Genomic DNA, 17,693 nt, shown 5'->3' with positions numbered 1-17,693 from the left:
AGCAGACTGAGAAAAGTTAGGTATGTATGTCATAACCACTCCTAAAGCAACAACTATAAAAGTTATATAAAGAAATGTAGTGAAAAGCCAAGAGGTAAATCAAAATGTAATGGGAAGAAATTTTCAAATAATCTAATAGGCTTGATGGGGGGGACAAAGAGAACAAACATAAAACTTACTGTTAGACGGCACACCTAAATCCAACCACATGAATATTTACACTAAATAAAAATGATCTAAACACATCAATTAAAAGCTGGAGATTGTTGGATTGGATTTTAAAAGATACTCAGCTCTACAATGTTACAGAATCTCACTTCAAGCATAATGATACAGATAATTATAAGGAAAAGGATGGAAAAAAATACCATGCAAACACTAATCAAAAGAAAGTTAGTGGTTATATTCATATCTGACAAAATAGACCCCAGAACAAGGAAATTATCAGCGATAAAGTTGGATATTACACAATGATGAATGATTCAACCCATCAAGAAGATGTAACAACTCTAAGTGTATACATACCTAATAAAAAACTTTCAAAATACATGAAGGAAAGCTGACAGAACTGAAGGAAGAAACAAATACACGAATATGGTTGGAGACTACAAAATTTTTTCTTAGTAATTGATAGCACAAATAGGCAAAAAAAAAATCACTAAGAATATAGAAGACTGAAACAGTACTACAACCAATTCGGCCAAATGAACTTTTATAGAATATCCCATCTAAATAACAACAGAACCCACACTGTTTTCAAGTACGCATGGAATAGTCACCAAAATAAACCATATTCTGTATCACAAAACAAACATTATATGTAAAAGAATGAAACAATACAAATATATTCTCTGACTATAATAGAACCAATTACATCAATAAAAAATGTTTCTGGAAAACCTCTAAATATTGGGAAATAAAGCAATTCACTTTCAGAAATTCATTGGTTAATAAAGAAGCCTGAAGGATAATTATAAAATATTTTGATCCAAATGTAAAGGAACATACAATGTATCAAAATTTGTGGGATGTAGCTAAAGCAGTTCCTAGAAAGAAATTTATACTTGAAATGCTCATTTAGGAAGGGAATAAAGGTCTCAAATCTAAGCGTGTACCTTAAGAAACCAGCCAACCCTAAAGCAACAAGGAATAAAATAAATATAAGAAAAAAAATGAAATTGAAACAAGATAAAACAATGGAGAAAATCAGTGAAACCAGAAGCTAGTTCTTGTAAAAGATCAATAGAATTAATAAATTTGTCTCTGGATTTGCCAAGAGAAAAAGAGAGAAGGTGTATTTTATCAGTATCAGGCGTGAAAGACGGATAGCAATGCAAACTTCACAATCAGGAGAAGGTAATAAAGGAACAATATAGGCAACTTTTTGCATATAAATTAGATACTTAAATGAAAAGAACCAAATCTTAAAAGACACAAAACTCATTCAAGAAGTAGGAGATAACCCTAAACCATAAGAAACTCTTAAATACAGAGAACAAACTGAGGATTGGTGGGGACGGGAGGGGAAAATTGGTGATGGGCATTGAGGAGGGCACTTGTTGGGATGAGCCCTGGACATTGTATGTAAGTCATGAATCATGGGAATCTACTCTCGAAGCCAAGAGCACACCGTATACTCTGTATGTTAGCTAACTTGACAATAAATTATATTTAAAAATAATAATAAAAATAAATAAAATAAAAAACATTGTAATCAAAAAAAAAAAAAAAGAAATAGGAGATAACCTGAATAGTCCCATACACAACAAAGATATTGAATTCATAGTTGAAAATCTTCCCAAAAAACCCCTACCAAAACTCAAAAAACTCCCAGGCCAAGATGTCTTTATTAATGGATTCAACCAAACCTTTAAGAAAGAAATCATAGCGATTCTTTTTTTTTTTTTAATGTTTATTTCTGAAAGAGACAGAGACAGAATGCGAGTGGGTTAGGGGCAGAGAGACAGGGAGACAGAATCCGAAGCAGGCTCCAGGCTCTGAGCTGTCAGCACAGAGCCCGACACGGGGCTTGAACTCACGAGCTGTGAGATCATGACCTGAGCTGAAGTCAGACGCTCAACCGACTGAGTCACCCAGGTGCCCTGAAATCATAGCAATTCTACACAATCTCCTCCAGAAGTAAGAAAAGGAGGAAATAAAGAACTTGTATCCAGAATTTGTAAAGAATTTTCACAACTCAAAGATAAGAAAACAAACAACCCAATTAAAAATTGGCAAAAAGAGGGGCACCTGGGTGGCTTAGTGGGTTGTGTCCGACCTCAGCTCAGGTCATGATCCTGCATAGGGCTCTCTGCTGTCAGCACAGAGCCCGCTTCAGATCCTATGTCCCCCTCTGTCTACCCCTCCCCCACTCACGTTCTCGATTCTCAAAAATAAATAAACATTAAAAAAAAGTTGTTTTTACTTGGCAAAAAGAATCTGAACAGACATATCCCCAGAGAAGACATGCCAATGGCAAATCAGCACATGAAAAGATGATAAATGTCATGATTCAGCAGAGAAATAGAAATAAATACAATGATACCACAGTATACCTATCAGAATGGTAAAAATATATACATGTGATAACCTCATGTGGTAGCAAGGATACAGAACAACTGGAATTCTTGTACATTGTCAGTGAGAAGGCAGAATTGTACAGTCGTTCTGACAAAACACTTTGGCAATTCCGTGTAAAGTCAAATATATGTTAGCCATAAGACGCACTCGTCATCTCCTGGATATCATCCTAGAGAGATGAAAACTTCGGTTCTCACAAAAGCCTGTACATGAATGTGCATAGCAGAATTCATGATTGGGGCAAACTGGAGACAACCTAAATGCCCCTCAATAGCTAAATGAATAAAAAAAAAAAATTGTGGTACATCCATACAATGATATACCATTTAGCCATTAAAAAGAATGAATACCTCCAAAACACGGATGAATTTCAGCTGTATGTACTAAGTCAGAGAAGCCATTCTCAAAAGATTGCATACTGAATGGTCCCATTTATATGACATTCTGGGAAGGCAACATTATAGTGATGGAGAGCAAATCAATGGCTGACAGGATTGCAGAGGGGTGGGGGACTACCAAAGGGTAGCACGAGGGAATATTTTCAGGTGATGGAACTATTCTGTATCCTGTCCATGGTGGTGGTTATAGATGTTTCTGCATGCATGAAAACATACAGAGCTCTAAACCAAAAAAGAGAATTTTCTGTAAATTTTTAAATGATCAAGATTCTTTTTTTTTAATGTTTTTATTTATTTTTGACAGACAGAGAGAGAGAGAGAGAGAGAGAGAGCATGAGCAGGGGAGGGGCAGAGAGGGGGAGACACAGAATCCGAAGCAGGCTCCATCCAGGCTCCGAGCTGTCAGCACAGAGCCGGATGCGGGACTCGAATTCACAGACTGTGAGATCATGACCTGAGCCAAAGTAGGACGCTCAACCGACTGAGCCACCCAGCTGCCCCTAAATGATCAAGATTCTTAAAAACTGCAGAAAAAGGTAAAACCACTAGATTTTATTTTTACATCCCCTTTCCACGCATTCTTTGCTTCAAATCCTTAGTCTCAGATCTCATCTTACCATTGATTTCAGATCTATAAAACGGCTCTCTGTTCCATGAGACCTGGTGCTCCTAAGTATAGTCATTCAGTAAAATAGAAAGAACTTTCATTGAAATAAACAATGAAACAACAAAATAAGCATATTTAGACTGAGAGCGAGTGTGTGTATGTGGTAAAAGGACATTCAGTATGAAATAATGATGATCCTTTTGGGAAGATTTGGTAGAAATGTTCACCTTGCCCAGTGCCAGAGTAGAAGAACGTCAGTAGATACAAGCTCCAACTTTTACGTACCTAATGATATTCGCTCGAACCCACTCAGTCTGCCCAGGGTAGCAGCTACTTCCATGAGAATTAGATTGTTCCACTCTTACGTTCTTCACGGAGAATCTCTCAGACAATCCCAAGAGCTTGAGGTTCAAGCTGAGGGGGCAAGTAGGTTTTGATGACAGCTGCAGGAGTATCAATTACATTGTGTCTCTGTGAGAGGACCAGGTGGGTGTAGACAAGAGGAGGTGAGTCCTGGAGGAGTTACAATCCCATGAAGTCACTGGTTGGGCTGTGAGGGGGATTAGGGTGGGTTGCTAGTTCTATCTATCCCTTTATAAACTAACGTGCTCTTGGGCGTGCCTAACATTACCAGTAATCTTTGTCCCCACCGCAGTCGGCTTACAGACTCCCGGGGAGAGCCTGGGAGTGGGCTGGACTGAAGCCAGGGGTCCTTGTCAACAACCTTCACTCATCCCACTGATTCACGCATTACTCATTCTCTCCACCAGGGTTTTGGGGAGCACTGCTCATATGCTTTCTAGAACCCTCTAAGAACACGCATTGTGCACATCACCTCCTGATGATAAGCAGTCTTTGCTCCTGCATTATTCCTTCATGGATTGAGTCAGGACTTTTCCACAAAAGTAAAGTCCCCTTGAGGACAGGAATGCAGTTTTATGTCTCTTTTGCATGACCCTCAGAACATAACAGTTCCCTGCTATACACTTTTAAACAAACAAAAACCACTTATCAAACAAACTGTTGATAATTCAAGTACAAGTGTACATGCTCAAGAAAATAGTTGTTGGTGGAATGAATTAATGAATAACCGGAACTTTCTTTCACAGCCTCCTCCTCCACTAGAGAGTCTGCCCTTACTTATATTAACTCAAAGGCTGACATCACTAAAATGGACATTACAGTGTGGGGGGTTTGTAAAGATTCTAATTTTGAAGTAAAACATGGAAAAGAGTTTGTAATAATAATAATAATAATAGTTAATAGTCAACATTTACCAAGGGCCCACCATGTGCCTGAAGCTCTGAATCTCTTATGAGCTCTCTTCATCTCTATAAATAACCCTGTGAGACAGGTGCTATCAGTCCCATTTCACAAATGAGGAAGCAAAGACTTAAAAAGATTAAGTAACTTGTCCAAGATCACACAGATAATAAACAACACAGCTGGTATTCTGACCCGGGTCTCTCCATTGTGAAAGCCCATTTTATTAACCAGCATGCTTTACTGTATGTGAGAAGCAGGATGGATTTGGAGGAGGCTGGGATGATGTTAGAGACTTAGAAATTGCTTCCTGAATTGCAGTCAGTGAATAACTGGTTTTGGATAAGAAATGGCTAGATTTGGGGATTCTAGAATCCCTCTTCACTCTGCTTAACCTAAGAGACACCAGAGACAAGCTGAAAAAAGAGGCAGGGACCAAAATGTGGTTCATGAAAAATAAAAAAATACGGAGCCCCTAGAGAAAGGAAAGCTGTGGGAGACAAGAGGCCAGGGAAAAGTGATCTGAGGTCATGTTCTGTTGCATCACCATGAATTTTTGGCAAGATTTATTGCTCTGGTAATTGTCTCACTTAATGGCAAAGTTCATACTTTAGTCACAGCAAGATCACATTAAAATACAACTATTACATAAGTATATTTTTAAAAACCTTGGGCCAGATCCAGGATAAATACATAATTCAAAATACATAATTAATAATAATTCAAATACATCATTTGTAACAAAATCCCCAAAATATGTTGACCCATATTACTTTTACACACACAGCTAATTTTCTTTTGGCCAACAAGCCCATCTTGACAATTGACGAGAGATCAAAAAAGGGCATGGTGTTAAAGAGGACCCACGCTGGAGAGAAGCAAGGTAAGGAATCTTGTGGTGTGGAAGTCAGCTTGTCCATGGGTGGGAGCAGAATGAATTGAGGGAAGTGGGAAAATGCCCATGACCAAGCAGATTAGAATTCTGAAAGGAAAAGTGAAGAGTTGTTATAATGATTGACAACCAGAATCCATTTGCCCTTTTGTTAAAGGAACCCCGAATTTTCTTTGGAATCTGCACCTGCTCCATTCACAGCCCATTAGGTTCAAGTGGAGCTTCCTGATTGGGCAGGTAACTTGGATTGGCCAATGGGAGCATTGACTCCCTGCGAGCACTACGATTCGTCCCAAATGGACACATGATCAACTTGGGGCCAATTTTCTGTTTTTAAAATGGTTAAAAAAAAAGGTCTTCTAATAGACTTGCAAAGCAAGCTTAGTGTTGCGTTCATGACATTCTCATTTACAGTGTAGCTTGTGAAGAATCATGTTTTAAAACGGTAATTATGTTCTCTAGTTAAGAGAACATAGTTAACTAGTTAACTAGCAAAGCTAGTTAAGGCTGTTTCTTTGTCACTCTTAGAAGACGTTATATGAATCCTCATTACGACATAATAAAAACAGCTCAGACTTTGCTCAGATTTGGGGCTTTTGTCAGAAACGTGCCTAAGAGTCAGTCTTTCCTTCTGTTGGACTTACGGAGAAACTAGGATATGGTCCTGGAGCTGCCTGTGCTATCTAGCCACTGCTAAGACAGTATAATTGAGAGTAAAGCCAACAGAGAGAAAACGAGGGCCAAAAGCTGGAGAAAGGAAACCCAAGTTCTGATGTCTCGTTTGAGTGACTAGATGAGTGACTTGTTGAGTGACTAGTGGTCCACATGATAGAAAAAAGATTTCAGGGCTCTTGTAAGGTGGATAGGAGTCAACAGCACAGTGATGCCTTTTTAAAAAAGAGGCTGCATCCCAAGATGAATAAGTCATAGTTTTAAAGTTCCAGACCCTCTATATAGGCACTATTTAGTCTTTCCAGGCTTGTAAGCCAAAATACAAAATGAAAGTGAAAATATGTCCAGAAAGTGGCAGAGTTGCAGAGAAGCTCCGTGTGTCAATTTAAAGCATTAAGATAAATGATACAATCATAAAATTATGACTCCATGCATCAATCTTATTTTTCAACAGAGAATGTCTTATATAGTGAAAAGAGCACAGGGCTTGGATCCAAAAGTTCCAAACTCAAGACTTGGCTTCTGTCACTTTCTAGCCTTATGCCTTGATGATCAACCCTCCCAAACCTCAATTTCTTTTATTTTGTTCTTTTTCCAAACCTCAATTTCTTTTTCTGTAAATGGAGGTAACTGTACCTTCCCTGAAGTTAATGTAAAGTTTAAATAATATTATTTTTGAATACGTGTAATTCATGCAGCATATTGACTATCCCATAAAGAAAGAACAAAAGAGCTGCCTCTCCACAAATGCATATAAGACAGCACTGTGTTTCAGAGGTAGTTTCTCACTTAATCCCTCACTCCAACCCTATTCACGAGGTAGCTACTATCATGGCTCCATTGTGCAGAAGAGAAAACTGATACACACAGATTAGTTAGTAAGCATAGCTAACCAGAAAACTCTAGAGCTGGGATTTTAGTCCAGGTCTGACTCCCAAGTGTCTGCTTTTATGACCTCAATGAATGAGGACTATTTAGTATTATTTTATTATTAATGAATTAAATAAATGGATAAAAAGAAAGGGAGAGAGAGAGAGAGAGAGAGAGACAAAAGGCTCCAAGTGAAGGCTGAAGGTCAGCTACTGGAACATTCAAATGACAAAATAAGGAATGCCCCCAGGTAAAGAATGGAATATATACCCTGTCATCATTACTCTGACCACGCTGGATGGCCTCCCTCCTTTATCTGACTGTCTCCCTCTTCTAATGTCAGCTCTTCAAGCTACATAAGGAATTATTTCCAGAATGGCATAGAATATTTTTGAGAACCTTGCAAATTCCTTCTTGGAAATGGGTAGAATTGATCTAACCAAATTGTTTTTTTTTTTTTTAAGTTTATTTATTTATTGGGTCGTGAGGGGAATATATATATATATATATATATATATACACACACACACGTATGTATATATACACACATATATATGTATATATTCACACATATATATGTGTGTGTGTGTGTGTGTGTGTGTGTGTGTGTGTGTATGCAGAGAGAGAGAGAGAGAGAGAGAGAGAGAGAGAGAGAGAATCCCAAGCAGGCTCCACACTGTCAGCCAGCATGGAGTTGGATGCAGGGCTCAAACTCAAAAACCGTAAGACCATGACCTGAGCCAATATCAAGAGTCGGACGCTTGGGGCGCCTGGGTGGCTCAGTCGGTTGAGTGCCTGACTTCAGCTCAGGTCATGATCTCTCGGTCTGTGAGTTCGAGCCCCGCGTCAGGCTCTGTGCTGACAGCTCAGAGTCTGGAGCTTGTTTCGGATTCTGTGTCTCCCTCTCTCTGACCCTCCCCTGTTCATGCTGTGTCTCTCCCTGTCTCAAAAATAAATAAAACGTTAAAAAAAATAAAAAAAAAGAGTTGGACGCTTAACCAACTGAACCACTTAGATGTCCCACCAAATTGTTATTTTAAAAATAACCTATCCTAAAGGTAGGGGCAGTTATATATGTCCATTGCACCTCTAGAAGTCTAAAAACATATCTCTATTTGAGTCTTTTTTTTTCTTTCCATTTATTTCCTTGTATACATATGTCTCCTTATTTTAGGATCTCAGAGAGAGAATACAACATTTCTATGCCTTATTAGTTGGTCATAACTAGGCAGATACAGAAGAAATTTATCTCTGCAGCACTGTAACAAGTGGCTCTCTTTAACTTACATTCAGGTAAAAAGCTTTGATTCTATTTTTTGTCATATATTTTTCCCAACTGTGCAATCTTTTATGATCTCCCAGGAAGATTAGCCTTACTGCCGCAAAACTTGATGGACAGAAAATCAGAGGCTTGTCTAGAATTGTTTCAATTTCCTTCTCCTGGAGAGAAAGCAGAAAGCCCTTCAAATATCTCATTTTGGCTAACTTCGGCCAAGCATACCTTGGTCGTGTTCTATGCCAGGCACTGTGCTCAGTGCTAGGGAATAAATGTGTGAGTGAGCCCTAGCCTCTGTTGCAAGGAGCTCACAGTGCCTACAGCAGAGGGGTGCTCCCGCTCTTCGCCCCATTTCTAGCTGAGGAGGTGCAACGTGTTTGTAAAAACACAGAATTGAAATAAGCCTAACGGTATTGAGAAAAGATGCTCGTTGCCAAAATTTTCGTAACCAGAGTAGGAGATAGATGTACACTTGGGTCCACACCAGCTGCCTCCCAAACGAGTCCCCTCCCACCAAGTCAGCGATGGTCAGAGGTAATTCATCATTTCCACGTCATGTTTCTGTTGACCACCTGTTATACACCAAATACTCTTGGAGACACTGAGTGTATCTTGGGGAGTAAAACACTTGTGGATAGCCCTCGCTTGGTGGGCCTTGCAATACAGGGTAGGAGATAGGACAAACATGTGAACAAATAAATAGATGCATACTTATAAAATGTGATAGATACTTTCTGGGAATCTGGGTTTCAATGCTAAAGAATCACAGTGGAAGATGAGGGAACCCCGCTTAGGCCATGCATGGGGAAAGCTTATCTAACGAAGTGACATTTAAGCCCAGACCTAAAAGATAAAAAGGGGCTGGTCGTTTGAAGACAGAAGGGAAAAGAGAAGTGAACAGCATGTGTGAGGGGCCCTAAGGTAGGATGAAGTATTTCATGCTTGAGAAACTAAAGATCTAGCTTGAATTCCTCCATGTATCCCTTTAGGGGTCCATGCCGTGGGGTCCCAGATTTACCTTTTCCTACATAATTATATTGACAAACTTTTGGAATATTAATGCCCTCTTGGAGAAGATGTGCCCAGAGGCTTTCATTCAGTGAAAAAGTTATATCGTAAAGAAATAATGGTGGCACCACTGAACATACGCTGAGTTGGTAGCAAATCATGCTCTCTCTTGCTCTATAATGCTTCAGAATTTCTTTAGTTAAATACACTTTGGAAAGGGTTGCAATTCACACTTGTAGAAAGACAGACATTAACCTAAGACTCCTTTGCAATATATGCTTTTCACTTCAATGTCCCTCACGCTTTGGTTTTGCTCACTGGCTGCATCTACGACAGGCAAAGTCATTTGCAGGATGGCAAAACCCACTCCCAAAGGCTGAGGTTTTTATCTAAGTCATTTTATGATAGAAGATTGCATTGAAATCCATTCAATTCCGTTAAAATGCATTCTTTTTTTTTTTTACCTTGCTTTTTTGGAATCTGGTAAACACAACCATTGTCACTTTTTCCTCTCTTGAGAAATTAAATCCCAGGATGATAAAAGCTGAACATGGAGTCCGTCGTTTGTCTCCCTTCCACACATCACAGGGTAATTCCATCAGTAGACATTAGGCTTAATGACCTTAATGAAGCCTCCCTATGTTAGGGCCCAGAGGGTCAAACTGCTGACCTAAGCTCTGCCTTACTCACGGCACCGGCTCTCTGGTCAAAGTCCTTATATTAAAGGGCAGAGGATACAGAACAGCCTGGCCAAAGCGGTCTGGCCAAGTTCTCAAGTCAAAGCCAACTCCTCTGCTCCTTCCCTCTTGTTATAGAGATGCATGTGTGCCCATCATGTGGGTCCTGACTAGCCAAGACCCCTTGCCCTTGTGCCGAGAGATCACTTGGCAGTCAGAGTGTCCATTCTCTTTTTATCCCTCATGTCTCATACCAAGTAGGCACTCAGTGGGCATTTATTCCATAAGTGGGTTGAATAAATGAGCGAATCAACTTGAGTATAGTTCACACACACTTGACAACTGTTTACATGGAGGCCTACAAAGTGTAGGCTTTCTGTCTGGCATCTTCAAACAATCTTAGCATTTGCATGAAACTTCTAGAAATATTTCTTATTTAATGATTGTCACGGCCATAAAAAGTAGAACAGATATTTTTCTTGTTACCCCCATGTTAACAAGATCGGGGAACTCAGATTCAGAGAGGAGGAATAACTTGTCCCAGTCCTCTGCACTGAAAAGTGGCAGTGCCCGCACGGGCTTCTGTGACTCTCTGATGTACCTTGATGCCTTTATACGGTGCATTGTCTCTCCCTGAAAGCTAGGCTCTGGGTCATTCAAGCTGACAAATATTATACAGGAAACTAACTCATGCTGATAAAGGGCTAAAAGAGGGGCGCCTGGGTGGCGCAGTCGGTTAAGTGTCCGACTTCAGCCAGGTCACGATCTCGCGGTCCGTGAGTTCGAGCCCCGCGTCAGGCTCTGGGCTGATGGCTCGGAGCCTGGAGCCTGTTTCTGATTCTGTGTCTCCCTCTCTCTCTGCCCCTCCCCCGTTCATGCTCTGTCTCTCTCTGTCCCAAAAATAAATAAAAAACGTTGAAAAAAAAAAAATTTAAAAAAAAAAGGGCTAAAAGAGACCCTTTCCCCAATCTTGTTACTCGGGGGAACCCATCTTGTCACAAAGAAGAGTGTCCTTGGCTTTGACCTTGCAGCCCATATCAGTGAATCCATTTTCCTTCCACCATAACAAGCGAGCTGCTTCTGGGCTGTGAAATGAATCTCTGGGAAGGACACTCTAACAACTGATGGGTGAGTAGCTCATCGTCACTCAACAGTAAGAATGCACTGCTGGGCTCCCCTGCTCCTGTTAGCATCAAAAGGACTTCAAGGATCTGGGCCACACAAATCCATCCAGATCTGCAGTTGTGATGGGCCCTCGAAGGGACAATAAACTTAGGTTGATGTTGTGCCTGGTTATGAGTTACTTATGGGTAAGGCTCATGAAGGCCCCTGCCTTGAAATCCAATGCCATCCAGAATTCCTTCCTTCATTCCCAGATTGTAACTTTTAGCCTTCATCTGTTCCCTGAGAGCCTCATCCCAATATGTAACTATTTGAGGAATATACCCCTTGGGTGTTTCCTCAAGGACAACATTTCCAAAATGCCACACTAATAACCTTCTTCCCGACATCCTCTCCTTACCCTGTATTTTCTTTCCCGGTCAGTGACACCGTCATCTCTCCAGTCACCCAAACCAAAACCAAGCCCATATTTTTGTTTAATTCCTTCATCATCCCCAATCCAATTAGTTACCAAGTCCCTACCCAAATCTCTCCACTTTTCATCCCTGTAAGCTGCAGCTGCATTGCTTCATGCCCAGATGGTCATAGAACATTCCTGACTGCATTCTGTCTTGGCCACCAACCGCACTCCTCAAATTGACCTTCCGCCTGGCAGCCAGGGTGAGCCAGCTACCATGCACGGCAGATCACCCAGCCCATGCAAGAAACCCTTTGGCAACTCACCATGGATCACACTCCCTGGCATGACGTGACCTATCTGCCTATCGGGACTCCTCTGGCCCGAGGCGCCAGAGATTCTGGGAATCCTAATATGGTTTGCTTTCCTAAGTACACACCCTGCTGTCCCATACCTCCATGTCTTTGTTTCCATTATTTGACTTTCCTCGTGTTTCCTCACTCAGCTAACTCTCTCTCATCCTTAAAACTCACGCCTCGGGGCGCCTAGGTGGCGCAGTGGGTTAGGCGTCCGGCTTCACGGATCTCGCGGTCCGTGAGTTCGAGCCCCGCGTCGGGCTCTGGGCTGGTGGCTCAGAGCCTGGAGCCTGCTTCCGATTCTGTGTCTCCCTCTCTCTCTGCCCCTCCCCCGTTCATGCTCTGTCTCTCTCTGTCTCAAAAATAAATAAAACGTTAAAAAAAATTTTTTTTTAAAAACTCACACCTCAATAACATCCTATGCAAATCTCTACTGTTGTACTATTACTTTGAAATGATTTGTTTGTGAATCTGCTGCCTTCTAGATTTAAGACCTTCAAGGACAGAAGACATCCACTCATCCCTCCATTAATCACCTCTAGCATTGTAATTATCACTTTACACAGCCACAGCCCAACAAATCTTCTAGCTTTTTGAAAGAAGGACCGGTGTTTCTTACGTGTGTTTCCCTGTGCCCAGCACAGAGCCAGACGCATAGAATGTGTCTAGATCTGCCTGTCTGTCGACAATCACTCATTTGTTTTAGAAATAACTTGAGATCGGATTTCATTCCAGTCACTGTGCTTTGCTCCAGCTCTTAAGGTTTACACGCCAAATGATATACGCGGTGGTTTTTAATAAGCTGCTGGTTCTGATATCTTGAATAAGTGGAAAATGACTCCCTTGCTCTTCCCCCGCTCCGTGGATTTGCTCTCTGTGGCGCATGACCGTTTGCTGCTCGCCACAGATGCCACGGTGAAAATAAGAAAGCACAGTGTTTGGCAACACAAAAGTGAGCCTTGACTCCATGGTAAACGATATGAACAGTTCATTCACAGGAACACAGGGATAAGAAGGATCTGAAAAAGCATACCGCTTAGCTACAAAACTGAAATTGTACCGATGGGATATTTTCTCACTATTTAATTGGTAAAACTTTTTAAGGACTCATGAAAAAAGTTGTGAGCAAATATGCCATACAAGTAGGGACCTTACATTGGTACAACCTTTTGGAGGTCAGCTATCTATCAAGTTAAAAAAAAAATGTTTTTTTAACGTTTATTTATTTCTGAGAGAGAAAGAGAGACAGAGTGAAAGTAAGGGAGGGACAGAGAGGGAGGCACAGAATCTGAAGCAGGCCCCAGGCTCTGAGCTGTCAGCACAGAGCCCGACGTGGAGCTCGAACTCACAAACCGTAAGATCATGACCTGAGCTGAAGCCGGACGCTTAACTGACAGAGCCACCCAGGTGCCCCAGCTATCTGTCAAATTTAAAGACATAGTTGGGTCATACGAAGGCTCAACAGGCCCATTGATAAGAAACTCTTAAGTGAACAAAGGGTCAAAGGTGTTCACTGCATCATTGTTTGAAATAAGAAAAAACTAGAAGGGGACTAAATGTCCATCAGAAGATAGATTAGGTACGTTGGGTACATCCATATAATGAAGGATATCACAAAAAGAACATACATGGAGTTCTTTTCCATGACATGGAAAGATGTCAGGATATATTGTTAAATGAAAAAGAAAACAAATTATGGAAAAGTACATGTGTTTTTTCATTGTAAGATATGTATAATCTTATATATATTGTCTGGAAAGCTACACCTAAACTGTGAATAGTGGTTATTTCAGAAAAGTTGGATTAGGAGGGAGACCATTACAATTTTTACTTTTTATAATTTTTACTTTGTGCATTATCTGAATTTTTTTTTTTAACCACAGGTGTCTTTTCTTTTCCTTTTCTTACGTTTTATTTATTTTGAGAGAGAGACAAAAGGAGAGCAAGTGGGGCGGGGAGGGCAGAGAGAGGGAGATACAGAATCCCAAGCAGGCTCTGTACTGTTAGCACAGAGCCCTACTTGGGGCTCGAACACACAAACCATGAGATCGTGACCTGAGCAAAGCCCGAGACTCCTTGGATTCAGAACCCTCATCCCTTCGCCAAACTCTCACACTAGCAGATCTTACTTTCCTCTTGTCCGTTTATTATTTTTTTAAGCTTATTTATTTATTTTTGAGAGAGTGCAGGAGGGGCAGAGGGAGAGGGGGAGACTGAGAATCCCGAGCAGGCTCTGCACTACCAGCACAGAGCCCGATGCAGGGTTTGAACCCACAAACCATGAGATCATGACCTGAGACGAAATCAAGAGTCAGATGCTTAACCGGCCGAGCCACCAGGCGCCCCATCCTCTTGTCCATTTAATAAACACACACCGAGACCTTCCTACTGCTGTTGTCCTCACATCTGCCCACAGAGAGGAACTTAGTGAGTCAGGCTGCAGTCTTTTCTGCATTTTAAAAGTGCATCCCAGGAGAAGGCCATTGATAGCACAGTCTGAACCAATCACTTAGGGAGCATCTTAAAAACGCAGCTCTCGGGGCGCCTGGGTGGCGCAGTCGGTTAAGCGTCCGACTTCAGCCAGGTCACGATCTCGCGGTCCACGAGTTCGAGCCCCGCGTCGGGCTCTGGGCTGATGGCTCAGAGCCTGGAGCCTGTTTCCGATTCTGTGTCTCCCTCTCTCTCTGCCCCTCCCCCGTTCATGCTCTGTCTCTCTCTGTCCCAAAAATAAATAAACGTTGAAAAAAAAAATTAAAAAAAAAAACAAAAAACAAAAAAAAACGCAGCTCTCTGGGCCCTTCCCACAAACACTGAATCTGAGGGTGGGGCCAGGAAACTGGGGGCCGGATACTTTCCTGTGGCTCTCCACAGCCTTTGTACCTTTAGTCTGCACACATCTGGGTATCCTTGACAATATCAGGTTAGGAAAGTTAAGTTTTGATTCTGAAAGCTCCACAAAGACACCAAATAGAGAAGGGGGAAGAAATACCAAAGAGTGGAAGCCTAGCATCACTTTGCAAAATAAAATTTCTACCCATAGATGTGTTTATCTATAGATGATCTATGTCCGGGAAGAGTCTTTCTTGCTTTGCCCTTCCTGTGCTGACCATCATTGTAACCAGTAGATTGATCACCGCCAGGAATGAAGCTTTATAAAAAATCGCCATTGATGCTTAAATGACATCTGCAGAGCCAGTTTTAACAATAAGCAGAAAACATCGCCATAAAAGCTATGTTAACACAAGGGGTTATTACTTTTTCAGGGTGACGTTGACATGTTTGAGGAAGACCTAAGGTAAGACAAGAATATCAAGGGCAAGACCAGGCCAGCAATTCAGGTGTCTTGGCTCCTAATGGCCACCTCCTCCTCCCTATTTTATATTGTGCTGTGACCTCTTCCTCAAAAGACAGCAGAAATTTTCGAGTCTTTGACAAATATTAGAAGAAAAAAGAAGAGCGCCTGGGTGGCTCAGTCGGTGAAGTATCTGACTATGGCTCGGGTCATGATCTCATGGTTCGTGAGTTCAAGCCCTGCGTTGGGCTCTGTGCTGACATTGTGGAGCCTGCTTGGGATTCTGTCTCTCCCTCTCTCTCTCTGCCTCTCCCCCACTCCCCCACTCTCGCTCTCTCAAAATAAATAAACTTAAAAAAAAACCCACATAATTAGAACTCTATACATTTGAAAAAGAGAAAGAAGAAAAAAGAGCTAATGAAGCAGAAGATGTTTTCCTTTAAGCAAAAGGCACTTTGATAAAGGACAGGTGTAGCCATTTGTTTCAGAATGTATTGTTTACACAAGCGTGTTGTTTAATGGCTACCTGGCAATCCTCCCATGCTTCAGTTCCTCTTAAATGAGGTAACTGCCTCAGCTCCCCTATCAATGCCTCCGTCTCTCCCACGAGTTAGATTTGCTTGCCTCCAGATGTTGAATGTCTCAGAACTGCATTTGAAAACTCTAGTGTGGATCTGCATCGAGCTTGTGCACAAGCTGCCTCTATCCTGGGCTCTCACTGTGGCCATCTGGGCAGAAGTCACTGGCCATTTTGTTAGTCAAGTGACTTTGTTAGTCAAGTGACTTATTAGACTGGGGCCCCAGGTGACCCAGGAAAGGCTGTGTCATAGCTGGGGTGGGTTTTCAATAACTTCCCCACTCATGGCCTTGCCTATGTCCTCCCTGTGTTCAAATGCTAAAGTCCTACCTTGCCAGGGAGACTTTTCTGACCCTCTCAACCTACAGTGATTTATTCCTTTTGAAACTTGCGGTCTCTTTTAGTTGTCTCATTCGGGACTTACTTTAACTTTTTTCCAATTTATTTATTTGCATCCTGGTTTTTTAATCTTAAGCTGTGTTCTTTTACAAACCTATCCTTTCGCTCTGTAAATCTTATCTCCTCAACTGCACCACCGTGTCTTTGAGGTTAAGGACGATGTTTCATACTTTTTTCATTTGTTCCCAGGGCACAGACAGTGCTAGAATCATGCTTAGGAAGTAGTTGTCAAGCAAATGAATGGGTGTTGAACAAACTCAGTGGCTTTGCAGAATATCAATTATTTTATTAGTGGATTCCCAAGCATTCAACCTTTATAAACCTTATGGGTTTTGCAGTATAACGGTTGCGAAAGCTTGTTTTGAAAATAATACGGGAAATCTTAGTCTTGGGAATTCCTGCCTTCCAAATTCTCTGTCCGTCTCCTTACTCCAAAATTACAACTGAGACAATAACTGAGGTCTCCATAGTATATTCTATAAAAGCTGAAAAAACTGATTTTAAGGCTCCTCCAGAAGAACAAGCAGGAAAAAAATACCAAAAAAAATTATTTTCCATCCTTAGTTTAACAACTCTTATTTAACCTCAGCTCTTAACATTAAAAAAAATTTCAGAGATATAATTGATACGTAACATTATGTTAGTTTCAGGTATACAGTAAAATGATTCAATATTTGTATATCTTGTGAAGGTCTTAACATTTTTTACAGGTGCTACATTTTGTCTCTTTTGCTTCTCTCATGAATATTCAAGAAATGCCTCCATAAGAAGGTCATCACTGTCATTTAGGTTGGTGACTATTAATTATTTCTTCTTTTACTCACAACAGTACTAAGGACTTCTTTTGCAAATGGATATCCCAACCTTGATTTTGGCTCAAAAATCAAAAGCACCTGGGTGGCTCAAAAATCAAAAGCACAATGGATATCCAAAACCTGATTTTGGTTCAAAAATCAAAAGCACCTGGGTGGCTCAGTCGGTTGAGCATCCACTCATGATCTCACGGTCTGTGAGTTCGAGTCCCGAGTCGGGCTCTGTGCTGACAGCTCAGACCCTGGAGCCTGCTTCGGATTCTGTCTTTCCCTCTCTCTCTGCCCCTCCCTCGCTCATGCCCTCTCTCTCTCTCTCTCTCAAAAATAAATAAACATTAAAAAAATTTGTTTTAAATAAAAAAAAATCAAAAGCACAATCTTTTGATCACAGTTTATACACTGAATGAGATAATTGGCAAGCTTGGAAGAACAAATTACTTCTGTTGTGTGTTGGGGCAGAAAAGGTGTGTGTGGGCACATAGGCAGTGCTCTGTA

At 41.1% G+C, this 17,693-nt stretch overlaps 1 long non-coding RNA gene across 6 annotated transcripts in view; it reads left to right on the top strand.

Annotated features, from left to right (window-relative positions):
- Positions 1-17,693, top strand: part of LOC124528085 (uncharacterized) — a 42,605-nt gene that overhangs the window by 2,893 nt on the left and 22,019 nt on the right. For 2 of the 6 annotated variants that reach the window (XR_006966075.1, XR_006966078.1), the window contains exon 3: positions 5,636-5,731. This is a non-coding gene — a long non-coding RNA (uncharacterized LOC124528085). Of the gene's footprint in view, positions 1-5,635; positions 5,732-5,897; positions 6,386-8,456; positions 8,571-15,381; positions 15,416-17,096; positions 17,176-17,693 lie in introns of those variants that run through there. The other 4 variants (XR_006966076.1, XR_006966080.1, XR_006966079.1 and 1 more) reach the window with 4 other exon arrangements.

Source organism: Lynx rufus, unplaced genomic scaffold (genome assembly GCF_022079265.1).
Source record: "Lynx rufus isolate CCGP_SWC_20201006 ecotype Redwood Valley unplaced genomic scaffold, mLynRuf1.p SCAF_6, whole genome shotgun sequence".
NCBI lineage: Eukaryota > Metazoa > Chordata > Mammalia > Carnivora > Felidae > Lynx > Lynx rufus.
This window is presented reverse-complemented; position numbering and strand designations above follow the sequence as displayed.